Raw genomic sequence first — 6973 nt, forward strand, 5'->3', positions numbered from 1 at the left:
CATTCGCAGAAGGATCCACAAGGGGAATTTCAATCATAGAAAGGTCAGCTGAAGAAATGAAGTCAGAGGCAGCATTTTCGCGAATTGGAGATAAAGATTTATCTTGCGAAGATATCGCAGGAGATTTGGAAGAAATGAGTAGGTGGAAGGGAACAGAAGTTGGAACAGTTTTAAGGTGGCGATATTTCTTTAGAGGTTTATTAAGATCTTTATCACCCTGCGAATTACAATCCATATAAGAAACAGAGACAACAATATTTTTATTAGAAAAAGATGGTGTTTTTTACTACCTTCTCATTCGCAGACTTTCTTTTATGTGGGAAAACCTTATGCTGTGATTTGGGAATGTTAGGGTTCTGAACTGTAAATTTAGTGTTGGAGCCGCTTTTGCTGAAATAACAAGAGTATGGGAATCACATAAACAAAGTAAACAAGATCAAACAAGGCAACAAACAAGATCAATTTCAAATATATCAATTTCAGCAAAACTCATAAAGAAGAAAAAAGAAGACTAACCTTGATGAATCCATGAAAAATAATAGCAGGGAAATCGTCTCGAAGAAAATTACGAACTGTGAAGATCTAGTATGAAGATGAAAAAGAACTTAAAAAGGTTGAAGAAAAGTTGCAATAAAGGAATTTGCAGAAGAACGATGAAGAATTTGCAGAAGAACGATGAAGTTGCAGAGAAAATAAAAATAGGAAGAAAGAGAGTGAGAAGGAATATATATAGAGGGAATTTCTCCTCGAGAAAATAAACACGATTAATGCGGAAAGATATAAGCGGTTAAAAGGAAACGGTTACAAAAGACGTGTCGAGAAATAAATGGAAGAAAGAATACGTGTGATAAATGCAGAATATAAAGAAGAGAACAGCTGCGGCGTTTCTCACATCATTCTCTACTTCGCAGAGAAAATATGAAAAGAGGCAAGATGTAAGATCAGAATCTCGCAACAATAATGTCTCAGCGAAATTATCAATGGCACAACACAATAGCGTCGCAGAACAATTTCAGGAAGAATATAACAAATGACGTCAGCTAGGATCATGAGAAAGATGTGATGGTCCTGCGAAAATTAGAGAGATTGCGAAATTAACATTTGTAAGGTTGCGAGAATGTCGCAAGCCATATCCGAAAATAAAGGACAGATTAGCTGTCATCCACTATGTATTTCCCTATAAATAGTCATTCGAGTTGTAAAGACGAGAGAGATCTTTTTTGAGTGAGAAACAAGTAAATAGGAGAGAGAAATTTTAGAGCAGAGATCATTCTTGACTTCTTTATCTTTCTTGTAAGAACATTCAAAAATTAATCAATAAAATTAAGAATATAAACCTAAAAATGAGTTGATCAACAATGAAATCATATGAAGAGTATAGTGTAGGATTTCCTGCAACTACATGTGGAACTTCTTCGACAAAAGGTATGTGGAGACTTGAACGCATCTATCACTTGGAAAGTCTATTTCTACTATCTCCTATATTGAGACATAAGTCGTGTTACGATATAGTTTTCTCTATACACATTTGAGATTTCGAGCTGAGTATATCTCGCTTACATATTTCTCGAAATATGTGTTGGTAAGATTTCGCTTCGACCAGGTTCATCTTATATCATGAGAAAATTTCCGAGTAACATCTTACATGGTTTGTGTGATACAATCATTTTATGTAGGCTTGAAATGTTTCGATAATGATTATTTTAATATGTTGAAAATTGCTTTGATGCTAATAGTGTGTGAAAACGGCTATTGTCATTATAGAAGAATGTTTCAATGATTGAAATAAAGAGTTGATGATGTAACCATCTTTGGGTATAAGCATATAAAGTGTGTTCGCACATTAGTGTATAAATCCATAAACTGGGAACCAAAAGTATGCATATGTGTGTATACGAAATTGGTGAAGGAGACAAGATAAGTATGCGTACCCATACACATACTGGCGGAAGTTTTCGAACCGAAAATATCTGCTGAGTTTGGGAATTACAAACTCCTAAACTAGTTACCTTAAGTATGCGTAGCCATACGCATACTGGCGGAGGTTTTCGAACCAAAAATTTCTGCTGGGTTTAGAAACTTAACAAACTCAAATCCGGTTGCTTAAGTACGCATACCCGTACGCATACTTAAGCTGGTTACTTTGTCAAATCGGTCAGTTCATGGACTTAAACATTTAAATCATAAGGAATGCAATCTTTGCAAACCGTGGCTTGATTGATTCAAGTGAATCAAACCAATTTGGTTTCGATTGTGTTTTCTATACGATTGAACAACTCTTTAACTAGTTTTATTTGAGTCATTTGAACTAGTTATGGTTAAGATGAATAAGGTTGATATGAGAGTAATCATATGGATAACCTCGGTTAACTATTTGTGAACCAAAATGGTGTACACCTTTAGGTACGGTTACATAAACCTAAATTAGGATACATTTCATTTATGTGTAACAAGTTAAGTTCGATCTAACAGTTGAAAGATATTAGCTTGGTTGAATCAGGTTTTTCATCTGATGGTGAATATTTTGAATGCTTTGTTACCAAGGTAACTTGGATTGCAAACCCTGATTTGAAAACTATATAAAGGAGAATTCTGGCAACTGGGAAACTTAATCCTCACACCTCATGCGTGTTACTAGTTGCATAACTAGAGTCGATTCTCCTTTAACCTTAGGTTTCTTTTCGAGACCCTGTAGGTTAAAGACTTGAAGACTTCATTGGGATTGTGAAGCCAGACCCAACTATTATCTTTGTAGTTGCGTGATCTGATCTTGTTGTTTCTATCGTGTTGAGTGCAATTGAAATAATTGGCTCGAGATTTTATATCTCCGATAGGCAAGATAGAAAGTAATCACAAACAAACTTCGTCTCATCGTTTGTAATTCCATAATAAATTGTTTCGCTAGTCGATTAATTTTATTGTGAGGTGATTGATAATTTTAGGCTGTTCTTCGGGAATATAAGTCCGGGTTGTCAATTGGTTCTGTTCACCTTGATTTATCAAAAGACGGAACAAAAACTCTTGGGTATTTCTGTGGGAGACAGATTTATTCAATCCTATAGACTTTTCTGTATGAGACAGATTTGTCTATCAAGTCTTCGACTTTGGGTCGTAGCAACTTTTAGTTGTGGGTGAGATCAGCTAAGGGAATCAAGTGCGTAGTATCCTACTGGGATCAGACACGTAAGGAACGCAATTGTACCTTGAATTAGTGTGAGACTGATTAGGGTTCAACTACAGTCCAGTCCGAAGTTAATTGGCAGTATGTTAGTATCTGTAGCGGCTTAATACAGTGTGGTGTTCAATCTGGACTAGGTCCTGGGGTTTTTCTGCATTTGCGGTTTCCTCATTAACAAAATTCTGGTGTTTGTGTTATTTTTTTTCAGCATTATATTTTGTTATATAATCGAAATATCACAGGTTGTGTGTTAAGATCAATCAATTAGAATATCCAACCTTGGATTGTTGATTTACATTGATTGACACTTGAACATTGGTCTTTGGTACCGTTCAAGTTACTCCTCTTATTCAATCGGGCTCGTAGATTTCTATTTGCTGATTGCGGATTGAATTAAGAGTTAGAGATATTAAAATCTTTGATATACTTTATTCTAGATTGAGTCTGACTGTCTAGTTGATTCTATAGAAAGTATATTGGATAAAGTCCTCTCTGATTGCCAAACGAATTGTTGGGTGTGGTTGTTAGACCCCCGCATTTTCAAATATGCACGACTTGAAAGATATGTTAGGGAATGAAACAGTTCAAGTCAAATATTACTAACCTCAAGTGGAAGGATGATGTCGTCTTTGTAGCTCCTTACTTCTTCACATTCTTCAAATCTTCACGTAATACTTGTAATGTCTCATATCCTAATACTTTCAAGCTAACCTATACGAAGTTGACTCTACTATATAATCAAGCGACTCTTTAAATGATTTTTGATTCACTAAAATATGACAACCAAACTTGACATACCAACGCTTGGTAACCGAGATATGGTCTAACAAAACTTCATAACATTCTTATCTGGATGTCCAAGGAAGTCACCAAACCTGTTTCGCATATTACTGGTCTTAAAACGTCCAACTATCAGACAAGAAAAGTGTTGTGATGAGCCAGGTATTGCTTGTAATGATAACACAAAGGCTTTCTATAATTGTAAAAAGAATTGTAGTATACAGACAAATGGCTTCCTTGTTGATCCAATGAGTAAGGAAAACTCTTCAAACTCTTCTTCAGTGACTAAAGGAAGTATTGGATCAGAAGTGTATATCGTTCGTGAATATATTCATATCAATAATCGTGTTTCGTAACTAAAGACCAGTATAAATAGACTCAAGTGCAGCATTAAGAAGGCAAGGAAGGCAGCACCTTCAGGTATCTCTTTTCCTCCTCATGTTAATTCTCTTGAGACTAACTCTATTGACTTTCCTGATGATTTTCAAGGAAGAAAAGGGGAAAATGTCAATACACATGATGAGCTATATGCTCGTTAAATTACAACTTGACTGCTTACAAATGTGCATCCTCTTTGAGACCATGTGAGGATGCTCATATTTCTCAAGAAGTTCTACTTCTTGACAAAATGGTCTTTGTTGTATCTGTTGCTTTTCAGTTTAAAAACAAAATGATCATCTTACTGCTGAGCCTTGCTCCGGTTAATTATTATATCATCTTACTGCTGAGCCTTGATCAATAAATCTTGAGAAATTTCTCTTTGTTTTTCACTTTGAAAATCTTCGGTTTTCCTTATTGACAGTTGTTTTGTTGACTATCAACAATCACCTTGTGCTCTATGTCTGAGCTAAGAGGTTTTGTCTTTAGAATGCGTTTTTTTTTTCAAAACATACTTCTCAAAATAGGCTCCATTGGTTCCTTGGTTTTGAACATGACTCATAACGTACGTGCACCCGACCCTTACCGAACGTAAACGAGTAACCCTAGGGTTTCCCTATGAAAATCTCGTATAAATATATATCATGGATTCCTTCTTCTGATATACACTCGTTCCGCAACATCAAAATTTCTTGAGGTGTTATGGTGTACCCAATGGATGGATCAAAAAGTAAGACAATGTTGAAGTGTGCAAAGTCATTGAGTTTCACGAGAACCATGTTTTCATAACCTACTACCATGCAGTCGATCATGAAAACGATCTTCCAGTTCAGATGTTATCTCAATTGGTTGGAAATCTTCTTCAATATTTTGAGTTTGTTCATGGTCAACTTGAAATTGCAACAAAGAATCTTGATTTTCTGAAGATTGAACTGAAGAAAGCAACTGATGAACTTGTTTTTATTCGATCCCTGGTTGCTGATTATGTCTAAAGTTTTATTTTGTCTATGAAACTTCTTATGAGAATTTATTCTTGTATTTTTAGAAGGAAAACTAGGGTTTGGAATAGCATATATTGTGATTACAGATAGTTATTGCCAAGGATTTTCATCTTGCAATGTTTTTAGATTTATTTATTTATTTAAATTTTAAGTTATTTGGAAGATGATTTTGCAGTATTAATCTTTATTGGTTTCATATATTGCAAATAATGTTATGGGATATGTGTGTTTACGTCCGTGAACTATGATTGTCCCATATATGTCAAAAGTTAAGTCTATTGTGTCATTATGCAAATATTGATGGAAAATAGAATGAACTTTTGAATTCTATGTCAAAGATTAAGTCTATGATATCATTATGCAAATATTGATGAAAAATAGAATGAATCTTTGAATATTCTGCAGTATTGATCTTTTCCTGATCCACTTCTATGTGAAAGTACTGTATGGCTCCGTAAGTTTTCTTATGTTGAGCGTTTCCGATTAAATTAATCATTAAGGTTCCTTTGTGGTTAATTTAATTGAGTTTTCTGGATACAAATTCATATTTCATGTGATTTCTTAATGTCCAAAGAAATCCTTCTTTTCTTACAAAAGTAAGGTCGCTCTTGTTGTTCTTTCAGGAATGACATTTTATGGGGGGGAGATCTTAATGAACTTGTACTTAATTTCCAAATCTTTGTAGGGAGTGCGGCTGTGGAATATTGTAGGAGTTATCTTGTATCTTTATAAACTCCTTGATGAATACACTAAGTTTCGACTATGTGAAATCATTGAAACAAAATTGATATATTTTCTCTTTTTAGTCGTGAAGTATCTCTTTGAGAATTTCATTATGATACCACTAGTTTTCGTACCTTTGCCAATTTATATTGACAAAAAGGGGGAGAATTATTTTGCAGTTCACACCACATATACATATGGTTTATGGATCATTATGTAAGGGGGAGTGGTTTTCATTGTGAGATGAAGTATTGACTAAGGGGGAGTGATACATATCACCGCAGTATTATTGTCAAAGTTGTGACGCAATTGAACTGTGAAGCTGCGTAATAATACTATGACACTGTATAACAATAATTGAGAACAAGTGTTTTCTTATTGTTATAGCTACGGATCTTCAACAACTATAATGCCGAGTTGAACACATTCAGAATCACTGGAGTACTTGGAGTGACGAAGAATTCAAGGAATGTTGAAGAACCAAGGAAATCAAGCATTTGGATGAGAAGCTACAAAGTTTATTTATTTTGTAATTCATATGTATTGATAGTTTTGTCACTAAAATTGACAAAGGGGGAGATTGTTAGAGCACTGCTCGGTCGAACTCGCGAGCGTTTCTATCTCAAGCTTGTTTGTCAAGTTTAGTTGTCAAAACTATAAGTCTTGATTTTTTTAGTCTACTTATAGTTATGTCTCGGATTAGGATAGAATGTGTAGTTGAGCTTTAGACTTCACGGTGTTCATCGATTGAAGACGAAGAACTACTAAGGGGAGCTTGTGGAACTTCATTAATAAAAGGTATGTGGAGACTTGAACTCATCTATCACTCAGAAGTCTATTCTATTCTATCTCCTATTGAGACAAAAGTCGTATAACTATATAGACTTTACATTATACACATTTGATATTTCGA

This window comes from Papaver somniferum, chromosome 9 (genome assembly GCF_003573695.1).
Source record: "Papaver somniferum cultivar HN1 chromosome 9, ASM357369v1, whole genome shotgun sequence".
In the NCBI taxonomy this organism is placed as follows: Eukaryota; Viridiplantae; Streptophyta; class Magnoliopsida; order Ranunculales; family Papaveraceae; genus Papaver; species Papaver somniferum.